Source organism: Microplitis mediator, chromosome 10 (genome assembly GCF_029852145.1).
Source record: "Microplitis mediator isolate UGA2020A chromosome 10, iyMicMedi2.1, whole genome shotgun sequence".
Classification (NCBI taxonomy): domain Eukaryota; kingdom Metazoa; phylum Arthropoda; class Insecta; order Hymenoptera; family Braconidae; genus Microplitis; species Microplitis mediator.
The window spans coordinates 3,437,807-3,454,993 of record NC_079978.1 but is presented as its reverse complement, the minus strand read 5'-3'; positions in this window follow the sequence as shown (position 1 = coordinate 3,454,993).

The window sequence follows — 17,187 nt, the reverse complement described above, 5'->3', positions numbered from 1 at the left end:
CCCCACTACTCGGCAGCGTGTCGAGTGGGCAACTCTTTGTGTGAGCCGCACAGCAGACACGCCTATCGTCTCGTTTCATATTTTTTAATTTTATTTTTTCTTTATAAGTCTTTTATTATTTTTATTATTATCGTTTGTTCCTTATTTCTTAAATCTTAGTCTATTCTTAGTCTTATTCTAGCGCCAATTTGCTGGGGGCTTAAGAGATATTATGCGGAATCGTTGAAAGCTAGACGGATTTTAATTAGAGCACTATTGTGATATTTTAAGCAGACGATTAATTATATTGTGATTCCCACATTATTTATGGAAGCTACAAATTTTCATCCAGACTTTTTGCCATCAATTTTTTAAACACGTCTCTCATAATCTTTATTTTATTCCTTGTAGATTGAGCTGTCACGTTTTAAATGAATCTGACTACTGACTACTTTATGTCGATTAAAAAATTTAAGGATTCGATTTTTACTGATGGTGATTTATCTAGATGTTAAAGACGAATCGGAACGAGCAAGAAGTGAGGATCCGCGGATTCTCTCCGTCATCCAGATCTTAATAATCGGCCGGACTTAATGGCCAACTATGTATTATTGTTTAAACTGATGACAGATACTTGTCACAGAATCGATTGTAGTTTTTTTTAGATATATCGATCTTTATAATTTAAATCACCGGTAGCTTTGTCCAAATTGGCTCCTATAATTTTTATTTATCATTTATAATTTTTATCTTCCTTCTTCTCAATATTTTTTTTTTATATTTATTTTGGTTTCTCCTTTTAAACGGCGGCTTGACCCGCGCTGCTAGTTTACGAGCTGCAAACCAGAGAACTCGAGTTACGAGGAGACTCCTTTCACGGCTATTTCTCTTTTCGTCTTTTCTTTTATTTATTTCTGACACACTCAACTCAAGAGTCCTCGGTGTCTTGTTTTCTCTTTCTTTCCTCTTCTCTGTGGTACCCCACGCGTACTTTACGACATTTTAAACGCTCTGGGGCCGGAAAGCGTCGACAAATTTGACTGGTTTACGAGGTCCTTCGAACTTTACGATACCATCCTTTTGTTTTCGTCTTTATTCACTTTACTCTCTAACTGTCAATTTATTTTTTGTTATCCCCTGAGATTTTTATGATTATCAATTAAGAATATTTTTAAAACTCTTAATTTGGAGTTTTAAATTTTTTTATCTAACTTTTGTAACTTACGTTTTGTTAAGACGATTTTTACTGTTCTCTATTTAAAAAAAAAATAAAAATTCCACTCCATTGTCTACTTGGATAACGCCACTTCAAAAGGTGTGATGTATAAAAAAAGTTTGATGATTTGTTTGATTTCAAAAATATTTTAACCCTCCGGCTGCACAAGGGATTGATGTCACTGCCTAATTTAAGAAGTAAACATATATATATTTATTTATTTATTTATCTGGAATAAAAAAATTTAAAAGCTCTTCATGACAGCATGCGTCCAGTCATCAGACGTTTGTTTTTTCGATTATGTCTGGGGGTGTGACTCCTTTTTCCGCTTGCAAATATTAACTTATAGGCGTATAAAAAATATAAAATCCATGAAAAGGGAAACCGAAATATTTCCTTCTCGTCCATTTCTCCGTATTTTTTTATTATTTTTCGGCTGTTAATGTTTTATTTGTTGGCACGTTCTGACGCCGAGGATACTGAGGGACAGAGGGACAGAGGGACAGAGCCAGGCAGAGACACGAGGGGCGTCAGTCGCCAGACCTCATTATCCTCCACTAATTTACGCAACAAATGAACCGCGTGGCTCATCGGCTTGCCGTTCACCAGCGGCACTTTTTTTTCTTCAAATTCACAAACGAGACGTTGAAATAGAAAAATGACTTTGAGGACGCCCACATAAATTTTTCTCTTTTTTTTTGTCTTTGATAAAAACCTCAATACAAAATTTTTTTTTGTATTAAAAATCCGATAGAATTTTTTATTTTTTAAACAAATAAATTTTCAAAAATTTTTATCAAAAAATTCAATTGTCATTTTTTAATTTTTGACATTAGCAATAGGGTAAAATGGGTCACCTCAAAATTTTAGTAAAAAAAAACTTATTTAAGTATAAATAATTTTTTGTTGTAATTTTTTTAATTTTTAAAAGTTAATTAATTTAATTTCCATAATTACTTTAATTAAATAATTTAAAAATCCAGTTAAAGTATTAGATGACAAGTTAGCAAGTTGTAAAATAGGATATGAGTCAACGACATGAGAATGACTCTGTACTTTTATCATCATATTATATCGTAAGAATAATAATCACATATATAGAGAGTTTATTTATAAATTCAAAGCTATAACATGTAATAAGTGTACGTAGGTGGGGGTAAGACAGAGCGATAGGTTACGGTTGATTGCAACGAGGAACGACGCGGCTGGTGATGCTGCTGCCGTGATGTGATGATAGGTGATAATCAATTTATTGCGTGTTATCTACAAGAACGCAAATTGATTATTACCTGCCTACGCCAGCGGCATACAGTATTACACTTCATCAGACAATCACTCATGATTTACAGCATAATAGCCGCGAGTTTGACTGATGCTTTGACGGTCCATAAAATCTGAATTACTTTAAAATTATTTTTTATCGATCGGGTAATTTCAATCTCTTATTCTCCGCTCTCTTTTTTCCATGTGCAGACACAGTTATTTTTGTAAATCTATAGAAAAAAAAAAAAAAGAAAACAATACATTCGTACATTTATTTACTGGTCGAGGAAATGAAATTTGTAAAAATCTGTAGGGGGTTCAGTTTGCTTCAGATATAAATCTCCGATAATTCAACGAGGATTTATGAAGGTTACGAGGAAACTTTGAGCCATTAGAATCACACCTAAGGTGCTCTAATTACAGGTTATACCTGTGAAGACACATCTAAGCCGGCCTTGTTTTGCCGCGAATGCTATTCAAAACAACTGGAAAAGGTGGTTATTGCTAATATTCTCGGCCTGTTTTTCTCGCCTCGCAGACACCAGTAAAGTAGGCGTGTTACCAGCTCATTTGAGGATTGTTTAAATTTTTGATCTGGTTTTAAAATGAAAAATTGACCTCTAAAAATAACATTCCACATCAAATGTAAAGAAAACCGGCCCTAAATCGGACTCTATTTAAAAAAAACTTTTTTTGTTCTAAAAATATTTTCTTATTTTTCCATGGGGAAAGTTGGCCATCCAACGCTATTTCGAGAAACTCGTAATTTTTCCACGCACTATAATTTTTTTGCATACATTTTTCCCGTAATTTCTTTTATTAATAACTTCGATCCCTATAATAATGATAAATTCATTAACATAATGAACAATTATGATTTATGTCGCTTCCTCGGCATGAACGTCATTTTCCATCCGTCTATTCTCGGTCCTGCCTTATACTTCAAGCTCAATCTTTTATCTCAATAAAAAATTCCTCACGTTATTTATAACGTCCCATCAAATTTTCTGCCTATTTCTTATTCACAACAATTTTTTATCATAAAATACCCCCATCAGCCGTTTTTATACATACATATATACTTATACATACCTGTATACTTCATTTTTTTCTAAACTTCAACAAAGATCGAAGAATAATCATTAGCATGCAGCATCGGTACTGATGCCTATTAAATTTAAAGACCAATGATATACAATACTGTTCAAAGTCATGACGTGTTTTTCCTCTCAAGAGTATACATCAAAGCGTCACTGTTAGTATACAACTAAGCCTGGTTATACCCTCCATCAGTAGGTAACGTGCTATTTTGAAGTCACTCACCAACTATAATGCAACTTTTACGTTAAGAGTATACAAGAGATGAGAAAATAATATATACATATTAGGGTGCTCCGTTTGAAACGAAGATTTTTTTTTTTTCGTTCCCCATCAAAAATCTTGTTCTACATGTAAAAATAAAAATTCAGTGAAATTTTGAGCTCTTAATAACAATTTTAAGAACTGGAACAACGTCGTTGAAGTTTTCCCATGCTAAAAGCATGTAAATTTTGATTCTTTTCTTTTTATCGAATAAAACTCAGCCCCATATTCACGTATCTTATCGGTTCAAAGTTTTCTTGGAAGAGAATTGTATGCTCTTTGAAAAAGCCTGTATGTGCTTAGCAGTACCTTCAACTACAGCCCTCGTGGAAGCCTTGAAAGTCTAATTTCCTACGAAATCAATGGTTTTTTGTTGTTAACTTGTAAACGGTTGACTTTCGGGAAAAAAAGTCCATGACATTTTTTGTAGGAAATTTAGTCTTCTACAAAAAAGTTCTCATAAGTCAAATCTCTAAAATCAATATTTAAAAAGATATATGAACTTTAACTAAGTAAAATTCGAAATTTGAGCTAAATGTCAATGTTCAATACTATACAATATATTCAGTTATTAACTTATGGTAAATATCAATTAATATATATTTATATAAAATATAAAATGCCCGTAATTATTCATCGAAATTGTTCTTAAGTACCAACCTCATTTGCAATTCTTTTGAAAAATTGAATGATTAAAACACAGGTTTGAAGAATCTCGTTCGAATTTTCGATGTCCTTGGGACCTAACAGATGGATTATGTTAAAAAAAACATGGTTTATGTAATGGTTTTGAATTATAAAACCGTTCATCTTGAAATTTAGCTCAAATTTCGAATTTTACTTAGTTAAAGTTCATATATCTTTTTAAATATTGATTTTAGAGATTTGACTTATGAGAACTTTTTTGTAGAAGACTAAATTTCCTACAAAAAATGTCATGGACTTTTTTTCCCGAAAGTCAACCGTTTACAAGTTAACAACAAAAAACCATTAATTTAGTAGGAAATTAGACTTTCAAGGCTTCCGCGAGGGCTGTAGTTGAAGGTACTGCTAAGCACATACAGGCTTTTTCAAAGAGCATACAATTCTCTTCCAAGAAAACTTTGAACCGATAAGATACGTGAATATGGGGCTAAGTTTTATTCGATAAAAAGAAAAAAATCAAAATTTACATGCTTTTAGCATGGGAAAACTTCAACGACGTTGTTCCAGTTCTTAAAATTGTTATTAAGAGCTCAAAATTTCACTGAATTTTTATTTTTACATGTAGAACAAGATTTTTGATGGGGAACGAAAAAAAAAAAATCTTCGTTCCAAACGGAGCACCCTAATACATATACATGTATCTATTTATATATATATATGAAAAGATAAAAAGAGAAGAATGAAAAATAAAATGGGATACATTGGGATTCTATGAGAGTTTAAGTCAGGATAGTTTGCAAGCATGACGAAGCTCAGAGGCTAGCAAATCGTTAGTCGAGTATTCTCGACTCCATACCATGAGGAATTACATCTTGGTCCAGTGGGTTCGCGCCAACGATCTTATTCAACCTCATGTATCCACCTTATATTATGTATTTATATTTATATGTATACTTACCACTTGATGCGCATAGTCTACATGTGATTATTCTTCTGGATTAATAATAAACGTGAGAAACCTCCTCGCTAGATTTGCCTCTGACTTTGGCTCTAGCTTCGCACATCATTACTATCAATCTATTACTTTAATAGCATTTTTTTTCACCGATACAGCATCAGAATTATTATTGACTGGACCGTTAAAATGTTGGCAACTGATTTGTGTGCGACGTTAAGTCTCTATCGGGTCATTCAGTCCGGATATTTTTATTATCCCTGGTATTAAATCTTATCGAGTGTCTTGGGTCTTTAGTCTTTAGTCTTAGCTTGAATTTTCTGTCCAACACAATATGGCCAATTACTTTACAACGTGTTGATTAATTTAAAACTTTATCCCTGGGCATCGTCATACAAACTACCGTTCTCGGTTTATTATTAAATTTATATATGTATATATATATATATATGTGCTCGTTCCGCGTTCGATGCCCGCATCATAATCCTGAAACTCATTATGCCTTGAGTACATACATTTTTCAGATATATGCTGAAAATTACCTTGAAGATAATTTGTTTAATTGGTTTAATAGGGTATTTATCCAGGATTGAGATTTATTTCGTCTGTCATTAAGCTTTGATTTTAATTAAATTTTATTTATGATAATTATTAAAATTATTTATTTTGCTAATAAATTTTACTGTCAATAAAAATTTTACAAGCTTACAAATAAAACTTTTTGACACAATAATTAGTTTTTTTCTAATAAAAGTTTTATTGAGAGACAAAAAAAAAAAAAAAAAATTCTAAACGTTTATTAAATTTTTTTTCTATTGCTTACAATATTAGTCTAATCAGGTCATATAATTAAAGCCTACTTTCAATATTTTTTGCCTATTAAATACTACTGTAGACTCCAACACACACATGGAGTATGACTGTTGCAATTATTGAACGGAATAAAAAGTTGACGTAGATCATGGACCTTCAACTTAAATGCAGATCCTTATGATGTAAAGCCGTAAGTTTCGCGCAAGAGAAAGCAGTAATCGCTAAATAATACAAGCAACGTTTAAGTTATCTATATATACTTAACATTACTATATACACTAGTAAGATAACGGGCTACCACATGTTCCCCAACGTACACTCAGACACATAAACTCTCACACCGACTCATTGACTTATTCTCCTTGACGTTGTTGTTATTTCTACTGCTGGTGCTTCTGCTGGCTAGGAAGTGCCGCCGCATTTGTGTGCACCTGCCTCGTCATCCTTCGCGTCGAACGGAAAAGAAAAGAGCTCGTGCGGATACTATACATACACTTCTATAACTTTCAGAGATAAAGCGGCCGAGGGATGAAATAAGTAGTCGAATGGCTCTGTACTTTAACGACCATCAGAATAAAATTTTTATTTTATTACATCACATAACAAACTAAATATGTTATTTTTCAAAATTATTATATCAAAATTTTTTCAAAAATAAATAAATTGATGAAAATGAATTTTTTATAATTCTTTAGGGGAGAAGGGGGCAAAGTAGGCCCCTCAAAATTTTCGAAACTTCAAAAAATATTGAGGCAAAGTGGGCCCCTCAAATTATCTATACGCCATTAAATTCGAACGGATAAAAAGCTTATCGAAATTTTCACGTGTAAAGAATAAAAAATATCAAATCCGAAATTTTTTTGAGGGCCCACTTTGCTCGTAATTTTCGATTTTTCAATTTTAATGGACGCAACATAATGAAGTGAAAATAAGTATCGAGGGTCTAAAAAGAAGTAAACGGGTTAAAAAATTAATGATGTTATAATTATTTTCCTTAAGGGGCCCACTTTGCCCCCCTCTCCCCTACTTAAAATAATGTTTTTTTTCAAATTACATATTGCGTCACTAATTACAAAAGGACATATATTTATACGCCCTTTTGGCTTTAGTCATAAAGCTTAAAACAAAAAGAGCGCATAATTTTTTTTTTAATTGCAAATCATATTGTAGACTTTTTCTGGAGCTGAAAGTTTGGAAAATTAATTTTTAAAACCAAAAGGGCATATAATTTAAGCTGTATGTCTTTTTGGTTTTCAAATTTTTTTTTTTAATTTATAGCTACAATACGATTTCCTAAAGCCAAAAGGGCGTGTAAAAATATGTCCTTTTGGAATTAATAATTTGATTTCAATGTTAAAGATTATTATAAAAATCTCTTAATATTAATAATGATAAATTTATTATTAAAAATATGAGAACTATCACTAGTAGAAAAGTCCATACAAGTAATAGTTTAAATTAAAAAAATAAAAAAAAGTTAAAGTCGTCTGAATGAATTAATAAGACAAGTTCGTTACGGTCATTAAATTCGTGATATTCAGTTGGTTCACCTCCGATCCGAGATATGAGGGCACGTGGCAATCCCTTTTATCCCTACTTATACATAAAAATAATACATATACATAAATACATAAAATTATGGATATATAACACAGACAAGAAAAAAAATATCTATGATGATGATGATGAGACAGTGGTATATTATCAGTTGTTTTAATTCAAAGGGGAATTTAAATTCCGGATAATTGAGTTTATCTCGTGCTCTAATACAATATTAAGACTCGTGGCAAAGTAACACGTACATAACATTATAATTATTTATCGCAAGGTGGGCCCACCAACGTGTGAAGACAGCCGACGATTAATTGTCCTGATTAAAAGTTTATAGGGGAGTACTGCAACGTACGTTGGAAATAACAATATTTTTATTTAATTATTTATAATGATAATTGAATAATTTTATATTTCGTGGTTTGAGTGATTGATTGATCGATAAATATGTGAAGCGTAGTGGATTATATTTATTGATTTGTATATCGAGTTACGGAAATTGTATGGCGCCCCCCGTGACTCAATTATTTTTCGTTGGGGATCGAGATCGAGAGCGAAAATCAATTTACGAGTTATTAGGCATGCTCGGCTAGAGTTTCACATTGAAATAAAATTAACCGGCGGCATAGGATTCAGGATTATACTTGATGATACTTTAAATAAGTGTCTATGGTGGAAAATAAAATAAGTATACCATACCGACACAGAAAATACTCCCATAAACACCATTAAATCCAACGACTCCACGTTCTCGAAATGCCACTGCGTTCTTCAGTTCACTACATGTATATTTATATATATATATATATATATATATATATATATATATATATATATATATATATATACATCTCACGCAGCTTCTTTTTATTGGATTTTATTTAAGTATAAATGCAACTAATTTCGTTTTGTAGCCGGAATTTTATTTATTCGTAGAAAACATTTTGTTTTATATACAACTCTTAAGAAATACTTTAGACTTTTGCTTTTAATTTAATTATTTTTTTTCAAATCCCAAAATATGTTTTTTACTTTTTTTTATGTCAATTATTAACAATAAGTTCAAGTAAAAGTCATAAGAATTTTATTTTTAACGAAAAATGATTTTTTTGATCAATTACGATAAATTTTTGTAATTTTATCAAATTTATGATTCCAAAAATAAATAAATCTGAAATTTAAAATTTTGAAAAAACAGTTGATTGTTAAAAAAACAAGACTTGAAACTGATTACATTTTGAGACGAATCGGGCAAGCAGTTTATAAGTTATACGCAAAAAACCAAAATCAAAAAAAATTTTTAATTTTTATTGTTGGTATAACTCGTAAACTACATGACCGATCTACCCCAAAATCTAATCAATTCTAAGTTTGAGTGAGCCCTTTCAATTGCCACCAAAAACGTTCAAATCGGTTGATTTTTTCCAAAGATATCAACGGACAAAAAAAGTTTACACATACACACACACACGGACGTCCATCCGGGAATAGTCAAAATTGCTTCCTAGGACCTCAAAACGTCGACATCTGATGAAAACTCGATTTTCGAAAATCGGACCGAAACCAATAACTTCTCTTTGTTTTAAAATTTTAAATTTTTATGGCGGGAAGTTAAAAAGTTTTAAATAAATTTGAATTGAGTTAACTAGCGGATTTATTTTTGAAACAATAAAAATTTTAAAATCACGTTAAGAACTTGATTGAGAGTTGTTTTTACGGGTATTATTATTTTAAATTAATTTTTTCGGCTATATTAAGATTAAATGATGGGCGTAAATACTACAAATGAAATATTATAACGAAAGATTTGTGACTTTGAAGAATGTGGATAAAACAAAACTTGTTGTTTTGTAAGCGCAGCTGAAAATCGTTAAGAAGTGATTGGTAGTAACGGCGAAGAGTAGCAGGGATCGTTACGCGTGGAAGGACTCCCGCTAAAATAATATCAAGAATGGGGAAGGAATTCGACCAAGGAGTTGGGGTCCCAATTTCGCGGGAGATTTTAAACTAAAGATACTACAATACTTACCTACAACACTTATTATTTAAACACATGCAGGAATAATGTAAGGGCTGCTGGGTTTAACGGCCAACCGTCCGAATAATGTAAATATATCCAGGTTAAAAAAGTAAATACATATGTACATATTTATGTTTTTTAAAATAATATAAATTTTTATTACGATTAAAGTATTTCGTTGTTATTTTTTTCTGACTTTACGACCGTGAAAAATTTTAATGTAAAAAAAGTCAATAATGACAGAGCTAATTGTCGGGACGAGAATAGATATGCCTATTTTTTATTTATTTTTCGGTGAACCCACTTATTAAACCTTCATCGACCCCCCAAGTTCCATAAATATTCCGGCATAACGACGTACTTTGTTAGTAGGAATGGAAAACGGTTAATTATTTAAAAGGAAACTGTAATTAATAATTATACTTTAATTATTTTTTTGGTTCAATTGACCGTCCGTTAATCGATTATCTTTCATCATTAGGATAAGTAGCACTCGACTTGTTTTCTGCCAGTGTATGTTGAACACAATATGCATATTATGCATATAAATGCGTTTGTTTATAAATATATATACGATTATACATAAATATAATAGTATTAAAACAGACAAGTCACGATGCGCGATGTACCTTTCTATTTGTTCACCGTTATTATCAAGTGCTTGTATATATCAATGACGCTTTCGAGTTTTCAATGGCACTTTCCGAAGTATGCCATTAATTAATCATTTCTCTGTCTCTATATTCAATTGTATTATTTACGGCAGAAAATTATAAATGATTTTAAAATTTTTTTTACAAGGAGGCAAATTTTTAAATGGGTCACTTATCGATATTTTGACCAATGGATGCTCGACTCGTGAGTAAAAAAAGTTATAGACCTTCAGAAAAAAAAATTTTATAAAGAGAATTTAATTATGAACGAGACTGTAGGGGAAGGGGGGGGGGGGGGTGGGCAAAAGGGGGCAGGGTAAGCAAAACGAGGTACCCCAAAAATTTTATTTTTTAAATGTTTTTTAAACATTCCAAAATCACTTTTGTAAATATAATTGAGCATTATTTTGAATATTTTTTGTTAAACTTTTTTAAAAATCAAGTGTCAGTCGAAAAATGTTAATGGCTTTTGTTTTATGATAAAAACCAATAAAAAATTTTTTTTCTTTCTTTGTATTCAACACTTGTGTAAATATAATTTTTCCTTATGTGAATTACTTACAAAAAAATTTTATTTAATATGCAGAAATTTTTTTTTTACTATTTTTAGGGGGTACCCATTATGCCCGCAAAAGTGATAATTTGTTTGTTTCAACTGAAATTTTTGTTTATTTACTTTGAATATCATTCAAAACAAAAAGATTTAACGTATTTGAGTCCTCGAAACCTTAGTATTTCCTTAAGTACCCCGCTTTGCCCCCCCCCCCCCCACCTCTATTTAGATGCAACTTGAATTGTATACTAATTTTCATTATAACTGCAGTTATTTGTGATATTAATAAGTGTACAAGAAAAAAAATTGTAAAGTTTAAAAACTAGAAAAAAATTTTTTTGTTAAATAGACTTAAGTGGAATAAAATATATTTAATATAGTATTTATGTTAAATAGTACAAAGGAAATATATATATGAAAAGGTTGTTAAAGAACAATAAAATATAATATAAAAAAATATTTTATTGTCTGAATAAACTGTATCGTCATTTGGCATAAAGTATCAAGGACATGGGAGCAAAACGAGGGGGTTATTTATAAGGGGTGGCAGTGTATAAAAGCAGTACATGTACTGATGAGAGAAGGGTAATTGTGTGTCGCGTGCCGTTTCGCTCCCTTGGGTCCAACGTTGTCTTGCACATGACACGGCTGTAATACCTCTCTATACACCACACAGCATTACCCACGTTTCTCTGTTCTTTCGTATTTCTATCCCATTTAAACTCACTCTCTGGCGATGTTGCCGTCTCTCTCAATCCCGAGGATATTAAACGAACCCAACCGGCAGGCAGGCACTTCCCGTATCTCCGGCCACGCGACCGCCACGCGAACAATTTAAACCCAATGACCATCTTTAAATAACTTTACAAATGTCATTTCAATAAAATTTGTCCTCAAGCATTTGTTTATTTTTTTTAATCTCACTTATCACTTCTGCATTTCCTCCCAATCCGATTCTCATCTCTATACTTTACCAAATAATTTACTTACTGGCTCATTCAAGTGTAAGCCTGCGGTTTTTAAAACTCGACGCTCGAGGAGATCGAGGCGCCGCAAAATAGGGTGGCAACGCATTTTTAAATCATTGCACAATTACCCGCCGATCATGTATAGTATAAAGTATGATAATGATGTTGACTTAAATACGTAACAACCAAACTCTTTAACTTTGCGGTGATATTTGAGAAAGTTATCGTGGCGTCAGTAGTTTTTTATCTTTTAAATTATTTAGAGATAAAAGCAAGAGGTTATATTATATTTACGCTGAGGTTTTCTTGACATAAACAATCTAAAATATACGTTGATATATATTACATGTAGGGTATTAGGGAATACGTGTAGAAATTCGACTAAAACTCTAGTCCATAAATTTAAAACTCGAGCTAATGGATCTTTGTTGTTGGGTGCAATTGAAAAGATCTCGATTGTTAAAAAAAAGGACACTCCTTATTTTATTCTTCGGCATTATCGATGCCTGTCGATTTATGTCTGAAGAAAAAACCTATTATCTAATATATTTATTTTTAGACTTTATTTATTGCTCAATTAAAAAATAAGTTTTGTTTAAAATTGATGTACCTGAAGATCGGAACGTTTTTCGAACAACGAAAATTAAAAAAATTGATGAAATTTGACTTCTTGAGAGGTAGTTTCAAAGTTAAGGGTTGGCTTAAGATTTTCGGCTGACATATTAGCATCTACGTGCGAAAAATTTTAGAAATCTAGTCATCCAGTAGATTTTTTATTTTCCAAATTTTTTTTTCGTAGGGCGAAAAACGTTACGATCTTCAGGTAGGGGAGGAGAGGGCAAAAGGGGGTACTTATGGAAATACCAAGTTTTCGAGGACTCAAATACGCTAAATCTTTTTTTTTTAATGATATTCAAAGTAAATAGAAGAAATTTTCAGTTACCGATGAAAAAGAAAATTTTTCATTTCTGCGGGCAAAGTGGGGTATCCCCTAAAAAACGTAAAAAAAAAAAATTTCTGGATTTTAAACGTATTTGGTTAAGTTGAATTTTTTTGTAAGTAATTTACATAAAGAAAAATTATATTTTACATGTTTATTGGATACAAAAAATGAAAAAAAATTTTTAATAGTTTTTATCATAAAACGAATGTCATCAATATTTTTCAACTAACAATTGATTTTTGAAAAAGTTTACTAAAAAAAATTGAAAGTAATGCTTAATTATATTTACAGAAGTGATTTTGAAATGTTTAAAAACCATTTAAAATATAAAATTTTTTTTTATAAAATTCTGGGGGTACCCCCTTTTGCCCCCCCTTCCTCTATATTAAAATTAAAAAATTTTTCAATTCATTTGTAATAATTACAAATTTCGAAGTATGATTAAATTAATTTTCGTTTTAAAGACAAAAGCTTTTAGATGTTTGATGTTTTCCGCGAATGATACGTAGTTTTTAGTTACTGTCCAATAGTAAATTAAGTGTATCTAGATGACGTGACAGAGAAACAATATGGGGACGGGGGTGGACTGATAGGTGGGTATGGATATGGGATAGATTTAGGTTTAGTATATATATGTGTGTATAGTATATATGTATGTATAGAACTGTAGAGTAGGATCGCGGTGACTTTTTGGATCCTATCATGCCACATGGCACGAGCCGCTACGCCCCTTAATAAAGGATCGGGATGGTTGTTCGTGCCACTGTGAGTGTGTGGGGATCATCAGACAGAGAAAAAAGATATTGAGTCTGGACTGACTGTGCGGTGTGTCATCTGTTGCTTCGGTTATATAGCCCCGTGGAGCGTGGCGAGCTCAATGCCGGGTACGATGTAGTCATTTCAAAAACACGAACTGCAATTGTATATTTTAATATTACAAAAGCTACACGTACATCCATTTTTAACTTTTTTAAAACTGGCCATGCTGCAATTCGCAAGTACTGAAGTTCCATCAAACATTATCATAATTACCAGCTCATTTGCCCGATGAATACTCTTCCGTATTTTATATTTTTTTAAATTTTATTACGCATTACAGTTTTTTTGTGCATGTGGCTGGACTTTTTTTTTAACATTTACTTTAATTGAAGGAACTTGAAATCAATGAAAAAAAAATTTATAAGAATCTTGTTATTGAGATTTTGTTTATAAACTTTTATTAATTCTATTCTTCTTTTAATATTTGCTGAAGACTTTTCTTCAAAAAATTCCACGACTAACTATTTATTTTATAACGAAATAATCTTGTGCAGGAAATAATGTAACTTATTTCATAAAAAATTTTTTTTATATGAAAGAATTATAGTCTTATTTGATATTTTTTTTTGTTATTTTTATTTCATTATATATTTTTTCTTTTTGTAAATAAATGGTGGATTGAAAGGGCCAAAAACTTATGCTTACCGTCATCTGTGTTGGGATGTTTCGCGATTCACGAAACACGCGCTGTAACATGTACTTTTCTTTTTCCTGCATTTCATGATATTCTTCTTTTGAGCAATATAAGATAATATATATATATATATAAGCAGTAGCGAGTTAGGCGTAAGGCGTAATACAGTATAAGACATATATGTATATATATTATACCTATACCGCAAAACTCCAATGGGGGTTATTCCGTTCACCTGTTCGCCATATTTTGGAGGCGCGTGCCACCTTCACACTATAATACATTTTTTTTCAAAAAATTACAACTCTTTTTATTCATGAATTTTTATTTTTCTACATCTTATGGACAATTTATATAAACTACACGGAGTGAAAAAAATAGTTCTGATTCCTATGCTAATTCCTAACGAAGATTTTTGTGAAAATCTTTTGTCAATTTGCTGAAAAAAAATCTTTAGAATTGTGACAAAAATATGAGTGACAGCTCATTCGATCTCATCATATCTCTTATAGTTATTGAGTTATTAACAAAAATCTAAGATTCTTTATTTTGTTTATGTTTTTTGTTAATAAAAAATTAAAATTTTGATAATTAAAAAAAGTAAAAAACACAACTTGCTCAAAATTTTATTTCGCATCGAATGGGCTATCACTCATATTTTTGTCACAATTCTCAAGACTTTTTCCAGCAAATTCCCACAGGATTTTCACAAAAATCTTCGCTACTATATAACATAGTAAAGGTTACCATGCTACCATAGGCATCAGAACTATTTTTTTCTCTCCATGTGTATGTAATAGCAATATATGAAAATATATATAAAATCTGAATAAACTAATTTAGATGATATTGCGGGTAATTTAGGATAAGTTTTAACGGAAATGATTGAAAAAACCATATATAAATGTATAGAGAAAAGGATTGGAAATTATAACATCAAGGGAGGCCGAGAGTTTACCGTCAAAGCAGACTTTGATTTATCGAACCGGTCTCCATGATGTCCGGCGTCTTTTATTTTTATTAATTCATTTATTTATTCTATTTTTTTATCCTTCAGTCACATAATAAAGAGATATTGAGAACGAATAAGCGATTATTCCAAATCCAAAAACCGTTTATGTATGAAAAAAAAAAAGTAACCGTTTTTGTTTTATTTATTTTTTTTTTCAGCTCAAATTATCAAAGTTTTTCGTTCTCAAACTCAACTTATCCAGGTACCATAATTAGGACGTGTTGTCTAAACAAAAGCCGACGAAAGCTGCTTGAAACTTGTCGTTAGATACCGACTAATGATGATCTTTGCTTCCGGACGGAGAAAGGCCGACACATTTGAGAGAAGATTAAAAAGGTAAGAAAATAATCGTTAAATAAAAAACCTAATCCGTAACTATTTTTAAAAAAGATACTTAAAATTTTATCGAAAACGTACACACAATAAAAGATACTAGGTATCTATAGTCTTAATTTGTTCAGGTTTTTATAAAACACAACGATTATTTAAACATGAAAAGCGTTAAATTGAAAGTGACTTTTTAGTATTTTTTAATACTTTTTTTTTCACACCCGTGAACTTTTAACTTACATCCGTATTTTTTTTTCATTTTATAATAACGATCGGGTGTTTGAGACGAATTTCGAATTATGAAAAATATTAACAAGTCTTTTGTTTGAATTTACAAATAACTGAGTTATTTTTTTCTAATACAAAAAGCATTTTAATGGACTCGGGATCCCTAGATTTCGATGCCGATGATGATGATGATCATGATGATAGTTTATTAAAAAAAAAAATAAAGATAGAATGGGGTATTGGGCAAACCGCGAAGATCATTCATACATATATAATGCGAGTTAGTATATGTGACGTGTTTTTAAAATGTCAGATGGTGAGTAAATCGGTAACGCTAACGCACGTTGCCGTGGCTGCACGTGTTACAGGAGTACCAAAACACCTTTGACACCATAAGGACAGCGAAGATACTCCTTTTTCCGTATACCTGCATCACGGTTCGACTAATTTTATAAGCATCACCTGAAGACATTTTAATACTTTGCTCGTTCTGCCTAAAAAATAAGCGTGATATAAATATCTTGTTCAAATATTTAATCTGGTCACCCTGCTGCTTACTAAGGTCTCTTGATCTTTTTAAAAACCGAAACAATAACATTTGATAAACATAAAATATTTTAAAATATAAAATAAAAAAAAATATGACAAAGGTCCATCCCAGCAAACTCTGCTCTGTGTTTTCCACAGAAAAACTATTCCAATTTGTTTTCTTGGCTTTGGGGGCGGACGTCGTGGTCAGCGTCAATTATCTTCAGAATCGATTTAACAGAATCTCCGAGTAGGCTTTTGACTTATAGCTAGAGATTCATAGCCATGATGGACCCTCGATCCCCAGCGACCAGGTCAGTTTTGATAATTTTTCGGCCTCCCAATTTCGTCTCATTGTCTTATTTGTGTTCTGTATCCTTTCGCTAGTATTTTTTTTAACTGCACCAGACACTCATACGTCCTAGATCATTCTGATCCTTGCCATCCATGTTACTAAACTGTATCCTCGATTTAAATAGACCGATCAGTTTGTTGTCGGATGATTTTCCGTAACACAATAGAATCGTTACCGCTATTGTGTTGGTGTCGTAAAGTCGACAGTTTTCAAGCTCAATTATTTGAATTACTCCCAAGAGATACGTCAGATATGTTATTAATCCATTTATGGATATAAAACTTGATCTTCCAAGATCGGTAGATACACATAAAAATTTTATTGCTGTCTTTTGTTATATTTGAAATGTGTGGTAGCAAA